Here is a 12,888-nt window from a genome sequence, read left to right on the forward strand (position 1 = left end):
CTGACAGACATAACCCTGACAAAAGAACAAGAAGATGTCCTGAATAAAGGATTAGGATATGTACCGACACCTCCCCTTGATACTTTTTTTTTTTTTAAATCTTTTTATTTGCATTTTAACCAACCTTGACACAACTAACAAGTCACAGGTGATTATCCACACTCCCAGGCACCCCCCCACCCACCATCCACAACGACAGCACTGTGAACCTGTGATCATCCAAATCCAGCTTCCTCCCACAACTCATGAGTCTACTGTGCTCTTTTATTCCCCAACAACTCCCCACAGGTCTAGGGCCCATGGGCCGCCTTCCGGCAAATTGGAACAAAGTCTTAGGTGGAAGGACTTTCAGTACGTCAATCTGGTCCCAGACCCCCATCAAGACCATGATACCTTCTCCACTTTCCCCATACTCTGTGGAATTTCCGGGGACAGCCTCTTGCTTTGTAGGTGACCCTCTCTGCCGCCATATTCATATCCATCCCCCTCCTCCAGTCCCCCAATTGGGGAGGTTATGGCGCTCCCCACGCATGTGCCACGTCTCTTTTCGCCACCACCAGGGCTAGCATCGCAAAGATCAGGTGCGGGCGGCTCAGATCCACATCAGTAGTTATCCCTAGTAAGACAAATTTTGGTTCTACAGAGAGCTTTGCCTCTAGCACCTTACTCAATTCTCCCAGTATTTGTGTCTAGTACGTATGGATAATGGGGCAGTCCCAGATAATATGATAGAAGGCCCCCTGCGGGTGTCCACATCAAAGACAACAGGGGTCACTGGCTCGACCTATGCGGTGTAGCCTAACCCTATCATAGTATAGCCTGTGTAATATCTTATACTCAATGAGTCGTAGTCGGGATTTAATCGCGACTTCTCTGTGATGCATCAGGGCTGCTTCCCAATCTATTGTGTCCATCTCGCCCAAGTCCTGCTCCCAGGCTGCTCTCAGTTTCCCCAGTCTGTCCGGAGTGTTATTATTCAGGGTCTTGTATGTCAGGGATACTAGCTTATTGGGTACCCATTCTTGCAACAGGCGACCCTCCAGTGGGGCATATTCTGACAAGGGAGAGGAGAGTTTCGCCTCCACCCTCCAGGCATGGCGCCGTTGCGCATATTTGAAGAGCTGAGTGGGTCGTAGTCCATACTCTGCCGCCAGGGTCCCATAGGGTTTAAGCTTCCCTTTTGCCACCAGGTCCCCCAACGTGGAGATCCCGATATTATCCCATCCTTCAAAACCCCAGAGTTTGTGGAGCTCCTTCAGCCTTGGGCAATTCCATATCGGTGTCTGTTTAGTTGGTTTATGTGTCCACCCCATCATCCTCATTGCCCGTTCCCAGACCTCTATGGTTATCTGCGTGGCCGGGAGTAACCTCCTCCTTCCGGCGCCCCCATACAAATAATGTAAGCTGGTGCGGCGTGCCATAGTTTCCCTTTCCAGTCTATATGTCGGGTGATCCGCTGACGCGTGGAGCCACTCATTTATCGGTGCCAGGTGTTTAGCCCAATAATGTGCCTCTACATCTGGCAAGGAGATCCCTCCATTATACTGATTTCAATGGAGCGTGTCCAGGGCTATTCTCGGTTGTTTCCCCAACCACACCAGAGAGTGCATTTCCGCATTTATCACGTTAAACGTCTGTCTGGGGAGGGGGAAGTATTCATTCTGTAGGGCATATAGAAACGTAATCATCGTAAACATTGCGGCTCAGCCTAATATCGTGAGTGGAAGGGTCTTCCATCTAAGGGCATCGTCCGCAAAATTCCCAATCACTCGTTGGATGTTTTTTCGATAGGACAGGTGTCTGTCTGTAGTCAGGTAGATCCCCAGGTACGTGAACCCCGTCTGGGTGACCTGGAGCGCGCCAGGCAGAGGGGGCCACTCCTCCTCCTGTCGCGGGCTATATAGGATCGTTTTATGCCAATTTATCGTGTACCCCGAAAAGGAGCTATACCGACCCAGGAGCCTGAACAGTGCGGGGACTGTGGTGGCCGGTTGCGCTACATATAACAGAATATCATCCGCGTATAGCGATATTTTTTCTTCCTGCGTGTCGGTCTGCGATATCTGAAAGCCTCGTATCTCCTCAGCCTGCCGGACCGCACAGGCCACTATTTCAATTGTGAGGGCAAATAGCAGTGGAGACAGGGGGCATCCCTGCCGGGTCCCCCTCCTAATAGGAAAGTCTTCCGAGAGGATCCCGTTCACCCTAACCCGGACTCTGGGGTCTGCATATAGAAGTCCAACTCATTTCCTAAAGTTAGGGCCAACGCCGAACTTGGTCAGAGCCTCCTCCAGAAAGGGCCAGTGCACCTCCATAAGCCAATTATGGGTCCGTCGTAAATTTTGCCTAGTTACCCTGTCTGGCAGGAATCCCGTCTGATTCTGGTGTACCAGGATGGAAATTACCTGGCGCAGGCGGAAGGCCAAGATCGTCGCCAGTAGCTTAGCCTCCACATTCAGGAGGGAGATTGGTTTATATGACGCGCAGTCCTCAGGGGGCCTGCCTTGTTTATATATAGGTACGATCATGGCCAGTCGCAGGTCAAGGGGGAGGGTACCCTCCTGGGCTGCGTCCTTAAAGAGCGCTAAGAGATGGGACGTCAACAAATCAACACCCCTTTTAAAGAATTCAGCTGGGAGTCCATTTAGACCTGGGGATTTCCCTGGTCGGTGTGCTTGTTGCCTCTCTAATTTCAGTGGCCGATATGTCGGCTTCGAGGGTATCCTTGACTTCCTCCGCTAAGATCGGAGTTTGAATAGTAGATAAGTAAGCCATGATCTCTTCTGACTCGCCTAATTCCCTGGCTTTATAAAATTCCCGAAAGTAGGAAGCGAACGTCTGAACGATCTGGGGATCCCCCTTCCATAGCTGTCCCTGTCCATCGACCACACCGTCTATCCACCTGGCATCCTTTTCCTTACGGCTTAACCATGCCAATAGCTTTCCAGACTTGTCCCCAACGTCATAGAGTCTGTGTAGGGTTGCCAGCGCCTGTGCTTTGGCTTCGTCCGTGGCCAAGGCTTTAAATTGCTGCTGAATATCAGTCAGGCGCCGAAGCACCTGTGGGTCCCTTCCCGACAGATACCACCATTCTAAGTCTAATATTTGAATTTCCAGGGTATGTAGTTCCTCTTGCATTTTCCGCTTCCCCCAGGATATCCGGTTTTGGGCCCGGTCACGGAGCACTGTTTTGTATGCCTCCCACACGATAACACCCGATTGCACCCAGCCCATATTGTCTGCAAAGTATACTTTCGTGTCAGCCCTAAGGCCCTGCATTATCTCACTATTCTGCAAATCCCATGCCATCAGTCTCCAACCTCCAGTACTGGCTCGTAGCTTCCCACCCAGTCGAACCAAAAGGGGGGAGTGGTCCGAGATTCCCCTTGCTAAATAATCAGCTTAATCATCAGCCCCTAGTGCATGTCGGGGGAGGAAGACATAGTCCAGTCTTGAGTGTACCCTATGGGCCCCTGAGTAATAGGAATAACTTCTGGTATCCGAGTGCAGCCACCGCCACACGTCAGTCAGGCCCAGTGTAGTCATTACCCGAGCCAAGAGCGTAGTCGAGAAGCTGTCGGCGCGGGTCCCTGAGTGGTCCATGGGAATGGACATAACGTCATTGAAGTCACCACCTATGATGTGTAACGTGTCTGGTGTGTCGAATAGGATTTCGGCCAGACCAGAGAGGGTCCTAGCCTGGAGTTTCGGGGGAGCGTAAATCGAGGCTAATGTAACCCTCCGTCGCCCCCATGTTCCTGATACCCCTACATAAGTCCCCTGGGGGTCCGTCCATGTCTGAGTCACCGTAAAGGGAGGGGATTTTTTAATCATAATAGCTACCCCCCGGGAGCCCGCCGTGTACCCCGCATGTGCCAATACTTTATAGGCTCCTCGTGCAAGAAAGCCACATTTCGTTCCTTTAAGGTGGGTCTCCTGGAGGAGGACTATATCAGGGTGTAACCTTTTAATATATGCCGTCACCAGTCCTCTTTTAATTTTATGCCCTAGGCCATTCACGTTCCACGTGAGCACCCTGTAGGGGCCAGTCACCAGTCCACCCTCGGGGGTTCCATGATCAATCAGGGAGGCCATGGAGTGGTAATGTCAAGTTTATCCCTAGTGGGGGGCCGATTGTATGCGTGCCCGTCAGTGCGGTCCCGCGAACAGTGTGCCAAGCAAACGTGTAAGAAAACATGAAACACAACCTTCCCATCCATAAAACAAATACAACCCCCTCCTCCTCCCCTCCCACCCCGCCTACCCCTCCCTCATGACTCATCCCCTGCAGTATGCCGGGGAGTGGACTTTAGGGCAGGCGGAGGCCTGTCGCCCTCCGTGCCCCAACTTATGCCACAAGTTCAAACTCCTGCGTCTGTCCCAAAACCATCAAGACTAAAATGAAATATGAAATTGAAGACGGAGACCAGAGGGACCACAGGGAACACAGCCACTAGGTTATCTCCGGTCCTCCGCCAATGTCAATGTAAAAGGAAGAAAAAGAGAAGAAAATAGGAAGAAAGTCAAGATAAGCAGTAAAGGACGAAAAGAAGTGGGAGTGCGTGTCCAGCTTGCCTGCTCCAGCATAGTAGTCCACACCACGGTCAATCCTGCAGACCCCTGTTCAGGAGTTAGAGTCAGGGGGTTAATTCTGTCCTCTGTCAATGTTGCTTGTTCCATCGCCAGTATTTCAGCTGCCAAGGGGCGCATTGAGGGGCCCACTACCTCCTCCTCCCCGGAGGAAGAGTGTCTGCTGTCAGTTCCAGCTTCATTTCCAATGTCCTTATCCATCTGAGGCCGTCCAAGGGGACGGAGCTCGTGGGTGCTCGCCAGGAGCCGGGAGTCAAGTGATCTGCCAGTGCGTCGTCTGCGTCGTCCTGTGCCCCTCGGGGCATATGGGGTGGTCTCTATGGCGCGATCCCCTCGCAGCTGCCGGGGTCTAAGCGAGCGTTGCGAGTCCAAGGGCCTGTTGCCAGCTCCACCCGAAGAGGCCACCTTGCGCGCCTGTGTCTCCGGGCGCCCCGGGGGGGGCACTCCTCCAACCACTGCCAGGCCTCCTCCGGCGTCTGGAAGAAGTACAATCTGCCCAAAAACAGGACCTTTAGTTTTGCCGGGAAAAGTAAAATATATTGTATCTTGCGTTCTCTCAATTTGGCTTTTACGGAGTCAAAAGTGCGTCTTTGTTTTTGTACTTCTCTACTGTAGTCTGGGAAGATCATTATGCGGGTGTTTTCATATCGTATTTACCCTAGCTTCCGGGCCTCCCTTAGTATCATGTCCCTATCCAGGAAGTTCAGAAAACGTGCAATCACGGGCCTGGGCTGCGCCCCCACAGGTGGCCGGGCCATCAACGCCCGGTGAGCTTGTTCTATGACAAAACAAGAGGAGAACTTGTCTATTGGGAAGGTGCTTCGTAGCCAAGTTTGTAGGAATTCCGGCATATTCGTCCCTTCGATTCCCTCTGTAAAACCCACAAAACGGAGATTGTTGTGTCTTGCTCTGTTTTCCGCATCATCCATCCTCCACAGTAAGTCCTTATGAGAGGACTGGAGTTCCTTCATATCTTTGTGAAGGTCTCTTACTGAGTCTTCTGTCTCGCCCAGTCGGGTCTCCGTTTCAGTGACTCTTTCAGACAGGTTTCTGAGGTCCTGGCGGAGGAGTGCCACCTCTGTCCCCACTGCACCAATCTGACCTTCTACCGCCGTCCTGGAAGCCTGGATCGCCTGGAGGAGGGTATCCGTATCCGAGCGGGTGCCCGGGCGCTCCTCCTGGGAGGGGTGGGGGGCGATGACCTTCGCATATTGGTCCATTTTGCCCTGGCGGGGCGGTTTCGGTTCCCTGTCCTTTCCCATGGTGAAAGCGTCCAAGTTTGGATCAGCCGTGACTTCCCCGCATCTTGCAGACGAGGGCACTCTCTGTCTGCGGCACTTGTGAGTCCGCCTCCCAAGCCCGTGTGCCTCCCAAGGATGTTGTGTCATAGGGGGGGGTAGTCAGGTTCAAACAGGCCAGCAACCACTAGGCCCCACCCCAGCAGCTCAGATGGTCGGTCAGAGCGGCCCGCACGCGTTCTTCTCAGCCGCCTCCAGGCGTTATGCTCATGGTATTCACCACCTCGACACACACAGGCTGTTTCACTCGCCGAGGGCCCCGGCCCTGCCCCAACCACCAGACCTGTCCCGGTGTCCCTGCCGTTGGAGTAGCGGCGGTGTCCCCGAAATGGGGGGGGAGACACAAGGGGTACGGTCCCAGGCCCTCCTCTCCGTCTCAGCTGCCCCCTCAGTGATGGCCACTCCGTATGACGCCCGGGGGGGGGGGACCGGCTCCCCTCATCAGCGTTCTTTCCCCTCCAGTCCAGTCCCGGTACCTGCGTCCTCCTCTCCGCTCCCCAGGTCCTTCGCCGCACTATCCTGAGGCACCGTCACCAGGCCCGGGGAAAATTCCTGGATGCAGGGGGATGGGAAGGACCCATCTAGTGTGGCATCTTACTGCCAGACTGCACCCCAGTAGATCGAGTGCTCATTGGGGAGGCGCTGCCACCCATCGCCGCAGGCCCAGTCCTCCTCTACACAATCCTTCACCCCCAGGGGGTCTTTCTGCTCTTACCCGGTCTCCCGGCAGCAGCCCGAGTTGCTTCCTGCAGTTCTGCTAGAGAGCGGACCCCATCCACACCATATGAAGGCCCTCCTGCTGATCACGGGCTTCTAGCGCATCTCCACATGTGGGCCCGTCTCCGCGTCGCCGCTCTCGGTCACTGCTACGGCCTTCAATCCCGGTGGGGGAGGGGCACCATGTTTGGATCCGGTGCGCCCCGTCAACCTCCGCCTCGTCCCCAGGGGTATCTATTCGTCCCGGCCGCTCCGGCCGGTGCTCCGATGGGGCCCGGCAGCCTTGCAGTCCCTGGTCTCGGCGTCCGAGTCCGTACCACCTCCCCTCAACGTCTCTGCGGCGCCATCTAGGGTACTCTCAGTGTGCTCGAGCGATCCAGGAGTTTTCAGTCCTCTGGGTTCCACTACAGGCCTACACCCCGTGACTGCAACTTCGGGCAGCTGCTGTGGCCATCGTCGGGCGAAAACCGTAGTCTCCGGGTCTGCAGGGCACCGGAATCAATGTCGGATGGAGCTTTTGGCCGGGGCTCGGCGACAGCACGTCTTACTCGGCCATGTTGCTAGCCACGCCCCCTCCCCTTGATACTTTTAAATTCCAATGCGAAATGGCTGAACTTTGCAGAAGGCTCAAATTGAAAGCCTTCTTCAATGATCAAGAAGAACAAGTTAAAGACGGCAATACAACACTACGTCGCAAATCCAACTTCTGCCCCATGAACCATCAGGTCCCCATAGAAATACTAACTTTTGAACAGGCAATAATGAAGGAAGTAGATGACTTAAAAGATCACACCAAAAAGCCCTTCATGAACATTTCCAGTTTGTAACAACAGGCACTCGACGAGCTTCGGCATAATGGAGACCTTCTGATAAAGCCTGCAGATAAGGGTGGAGGGATCGTTTTACTTACGAAGGAAGGGTACAACCAACAATGCATAGAACTGCTCTCAGATGAGACATTCTAGAAAAGGATCACTACAGACCCAACAAAACGATTACAAAGAACCATCAAACTTATGGTCGACGAAGAGGAAACGAACAACTGGATATCGAAAAACGAAGCAGAATTTTTAACAACAAATACACCAAGGATGCCATACTTTTATTCTCTCCCCAAGATCCATAAAAAACCAAGACCTCCTCCTGGACGACCCATTGTTTCAGGGATCGGTTCTATTTTAGAACCATTATCACAATTTGCTGACCAATACCTAAAACCTCTGGTGCAACACACTCCTACCTATCTGAAAGATACCAGAGATTTGTTGAATCTTCTGAAAGATCAACCATACTCAGAAGAAAGGATGCTACTGGTAGGATTGGATGTTGAAAGTCTTTATAGGAGCTTACCCCAAAAGACTCTAGATACTTTGGCAACTTTACTCTTCAGTAAACAATGGGACTATAAGACAACCAGACACTTTGTCCTTGAATGTTGCAGGTTGGCCCTAACCGAAAATCATTTTGAATACAACACTATGGGGCATATTATCAAGAAACGGCGTTAAAATTATCGTCGCTTTAGCGGCAGAAAACTGCCGCTAAAACGGCGATAATGGACTTGATAATATGCCCTTAAGATTTCCCATAGAAGCCCATGTTCTGGTGTCAACATGGGCTTCTATTGGAATTCTCTGCCGCATATTATCAAGCCCATTATCGCCACTTTAGCGGCAGTTTTCTGCCGCTAAAGCGGCGATAATTTTAATGGCGTGCTTAATAATATGCCCCTATGTACCTACAACACCACGGTACTTCAATGGGCAGCACATTCGCTCCAAGTGTCGCGGGACTGTACGTGAGTAATTTTGAGGAAATCCACATACAAAATACCACAAATCCATTCCTACAGAGGATAGTTTTTTGGAAACGCTATATAGATGACATCATCCAGATCTGGGAAGGTGACAGAGAAAGCCTAACCAACTTCCATCAGTGGATCAATACCAGAGATGAATGGCTGAAGTTCACCTACACAGCCAACAACAAAAAACTGGACTTCCTGGATATCACCATCTTTATAAAAAATGACGAGATTCAGACCAAAACATTTTTCAGACCGACCGCTAAGAATAGTCTACTTTCGTACAAAAGCTTCCACCCACGACCGCTTAGAGAAAACCTTCCCTATAGCCAGTTTCTGCGCCTAAGACGAAATTGCAGTAACCTCCAAGACTATAAAAGCCAAGCAAAGGACCTCTGTGAAAAAATGAAGAACCGCGATTACCCTGTAAGAATCAATCAATCAATCAATCAAAGACATTTATAGAGCGCACTACTTACCCGTAGGGTCTCAAGGCGCTTGGGGGGGGGCCGTTACTGCTCGAACAGCCAGGTCTTGAGCTTCTTCCTGAAGGAGAGGTGGTCTTGGGTCAGGCGCAGGTCGGTCGGGATGGAGTTCCAGGTCTTGGCGGCCAGGTAGGAGAAGGACCTTCCTCCTGTTGTCGCTCTTTGGATGCGGGGGACGGCGGCGAGGGCGTGGCTGGCTGATCGGAGGTGGCGTTTGGGAGCGTAGAAGTTGATGCGGTTGTTGAGGTAGCTCGGGCCTTGATCGTGTAGGGCTTTGTGTGCGTGGGTGAGGAGACGGAAGGTGATTCTTTTGTTGACGGGGAGCCAATGCAGGTCTCTCAGATGTCCGGAGATGTGGCTGTTACGTGGGATGTCGAGGATGAGTCTGGCTGAGGCGTTCTGGATCCGTTGGAGTCTCTTCTGGAGCTTGGCGGTGGTTCCGGCGTAGAGGGCGTTGCCGTAGTCCAGTCGGCTGGTGACGAGGGCCTGGGTGACAGTCTTCCTGGTCTCGGTGGGGATCCACCGGAAGATCTTCCGTAGCATGCGCAGGATGTTGAAGAACGACGAGGAGACGGCGTTGACTTGTCTGGTCATGGAGAGGGAAGAGTCCAGGATGAAGCCCAGGTTGCGTGCGTGGTCCGTCGGTTTGGGTGCGGTGCCCAGGGCGGGGGGCCACCAGGAGTCGTCCCAGGCGGAGGGCGAGGAGCCCAGGATGAGGACCTCCGTCTTGTCTGAGTTCAGTTTCAGGCGGCTGGTCGTCATCCACTCGGCTACATCTTTCATCCCTTCGTGAAGGTTGGCTCTGGCGGCGGGGGGGTCGTTGGTCAGGGAGAGGATCAGCTGGGTGTCGTCGGCGTAGGAGATGATGTTGAGGTTGTGTTGGCGTGCGATGGCCGCGAGGGGGCTCATGTAGACGTTGAAGAGGGTGGGGCTCAGCGAGGATCCTTGAGGAACGTCGCAGATGACTCCGGTGGCCTCTGACTTGTACGGTGGTAGGCGGACTCTCTGTGTTCTTCCGTCGAGGAAGGAGATGATCCATTCCAGTGCCTTCTCCTGGATTCCGACGTTGCTGAGGCGCTGCACTAGGGTGCGGTGGCAGACAGTGTCGACTATCAACAAATGCCAGAAAAGGGCGAGAAACCAACAAAGAGAAAGTCTCCTGGAAACCATAAGAAAAGAACAAGAGAAAGATGTGGTCACCTGTGTTAGCACTGACAACACGGCCTCAAACAACATCAAAAAGATTATAAACAAAAACAGGCATATCTTGACCTCTGGATCCCTAAATTGGCCCAAACCCAGGTTTGCCAATAGGAGAACTAGAAACCTGAAAGACATGCTGGTACACACTAGACAACCACCACAAACACGAAATGAACCACCACCGAGATTATGGAATAACCCACCTGTGATCGGACATTACCCATGTGGCTCCTGCTCTGTTTGCCACTTAACGACTGTGAGAAAAACCATACAACTATTGCCAAACTTAAAATGGACAATTAGATATCACACTAATTGCAACACTACACATGCACTGTACCTGATTACTTGTCCCTGTGCACTATGTTACATAGGGATGACCTGTCGCAAAGTAAAACAGAATATGCGAACATAAGAGTAACGTGAAGTGCAAAAAGAATACTACAAAAATGAGCAGCCACTTCATAGAAATGGGACATACCATCAAAGATTTGAAATGAGTGATTCTAGAGACCCTGGAAACCAGAAATCACAACGCAGAACAGGTACTTTTTTAAAAAGAGCAGAGATGGGTTCACCGTCTTAAAACAAATGTACAGGGATTGAATGATAACATCCCTTGGTTGAGTATTAGACACTGAACTCCCATATACCAAAAAGGATCAATCTCACCTGTATATGCAAGGCAGAAATTTATTGGAAATATACAAAACGTAATTTTTAATTCATGACGATTTACATTTTCTTTATTAAATATTTATAATTCTGCTTCATTAAGCGATGTAGCAAAGAATAACTCACAATTCCACGCATAGTCTTTTTTCGCTTTCTATACACCTCTACTTAATCCCACAAACCTGTACCCAAATACAAATGGGCCAATAGAGGAAGAGCCAGCACAAGTCGTGTTGAACTGCCAACGAGGTACGAGAAGAAAAACACGAGGACGCCTAAACCGTAACGTATCACTTTGCACTAAGCTTACGAATGTACATACTTGTCTTTTTAAAGCAGGCTCTATGAACGCCCGATGAAGCCCGCACTTTGGGATTCAAGGTATGACTATACTCGCATAGATTAACGTGAAGTTTGAATACACTATGCGCGCCGCACTGACCACACCACAGTGACTTTTTCATTCACTGCGCGCCATGATTTGAAGAACCCCCTTGCCATACTAAACGCCAGACATCTCACAAACCGCAGGTGGCCATTTAGCAGCGATATACAAGTTACGTAACTACTCATTTAAATGCAAGTTTGTTTCTCTACATATTTGACAATGACGGTACCAAATCAATGCCGGCACCATTCTTGTTTAGAGCAAAATACCGCTACACTAACATCTTGAAGAACCAGAACCTTTTGTGCCTGGCAGCGCAGGGTACGCCTTAATCTCCTGGATTCACCTGCTTAGCTACACAGAGACACGGGACACTCTGTCGGCGTTAGAAGATCAGGTTTTATTAGCTGCAGCTAGTACAGTTATCCCAGAAGTACACAAGGTAGGTTCTCAGGAGACTGCCACTTCACTCTGTGGCGCACAATCTTATATACCATATAGAAACATATACATTAACCAAATATACACCCAGAGCATACAAGAAAGAGCCAATAAGGAAAGTTGGAAAACAGGACAGAACCAATAGGAGAGTTTGGAAAACAAAGTGTCAGATGACTCAAAGAAACCTCTCCTCCAACTATGTTTGTCACCCCTCCCTCAAACTAATTTATTAACGGATTCGTAAGTAACTTGCAGGTGGCGAGATACGTTTGTGTGTATTGGAGGACAGTTGTGCAACGTTGTGAAACAAGAGAATGCTAGCAGAAGACAGTGAAGGCCAGACGATAAGATAAATTCAGAAAAGAATAATGTGAACCAACAGATAGTTGAGACGGGGATTAGAAAACCAGACGGGGATTAGTGTACTCGGCCAGTCCTAACACCAGCTTTACAAATAGAGGCAGAAAGGTTGTTTTTAACATGAAGCTGCAGAAAAAGCAGAATATACTTAGTTTGTCATGCTGCCTGAGTGATGGCAACGCAAAATGGCGGCGGAGCACAAAATGGCGGGTCGATTCGATCGCGATCGGAAATCGGAGTTCCTCAGACCCTCCTTTTGCCAGAACTCAGGCAAGATAGACTCATGTTAATCTGAGTCAATGTCGATAGCCATAAGGTCATCGAGCTGTTGCTGTAACATCATTCTTATATTTTCTGTTACTTGTGGTTTGGGTTTAGGGATGCACATAGTAGCACATAGGTCACAGATGGCGGGACCACAGTGCATACAAAGGCAATAGGAGAAAATAATGGTCAAAATTATTCCAAGAAATGTCAACGCTTTCCAACCCCATTTGGACAGTAGTCCCCAAAACCACTCCGTAAAAGACCAATCTCCTTCGTCCTGATGAATAGACTCAGAGATTATGTGCAACTTGGAGATAGCTTGGTATACTGTCGGAGCGTCATTTGGTATGAAAATACAGCAACTTGACCCGATCAATTTGCACACTCCGCCACGATCTGCAAGAACAAAATCTAAGGCAACTCGATTCTGTAAGGTCATAAGACGATCCGCCTGTAGGTCTGCCGTGATATTACTTAAGGCTCCTACAGTGATGTCTATTGTAGTTTCTACGACACAAACCAGTTGCCTTATATATCTGCTGTTAGCCATTGGACCCCAGAAGGGAAGAAATCCTTTGAGGAAATCTCCTCCCTCTTGTCCTGCTGTGTACTTCGAATCAATAATCCCTCTGCCGTATCTGTTTCAATGATGATTTGCGG

Source organism: Triturus cristatus, chromosome 1_2 (genome assembly GCF_964204655.1).
Source record: "Triturus cristatus chromosome 1_2, aTriCri1.1, whole genome shotgun sequence".
NCBI classification, from domain to species: Eukaryota; Metazoa; Chordata; class Amphibia; order Caudata; family Salamandridae; genus Triturus; species Triturus cristatus.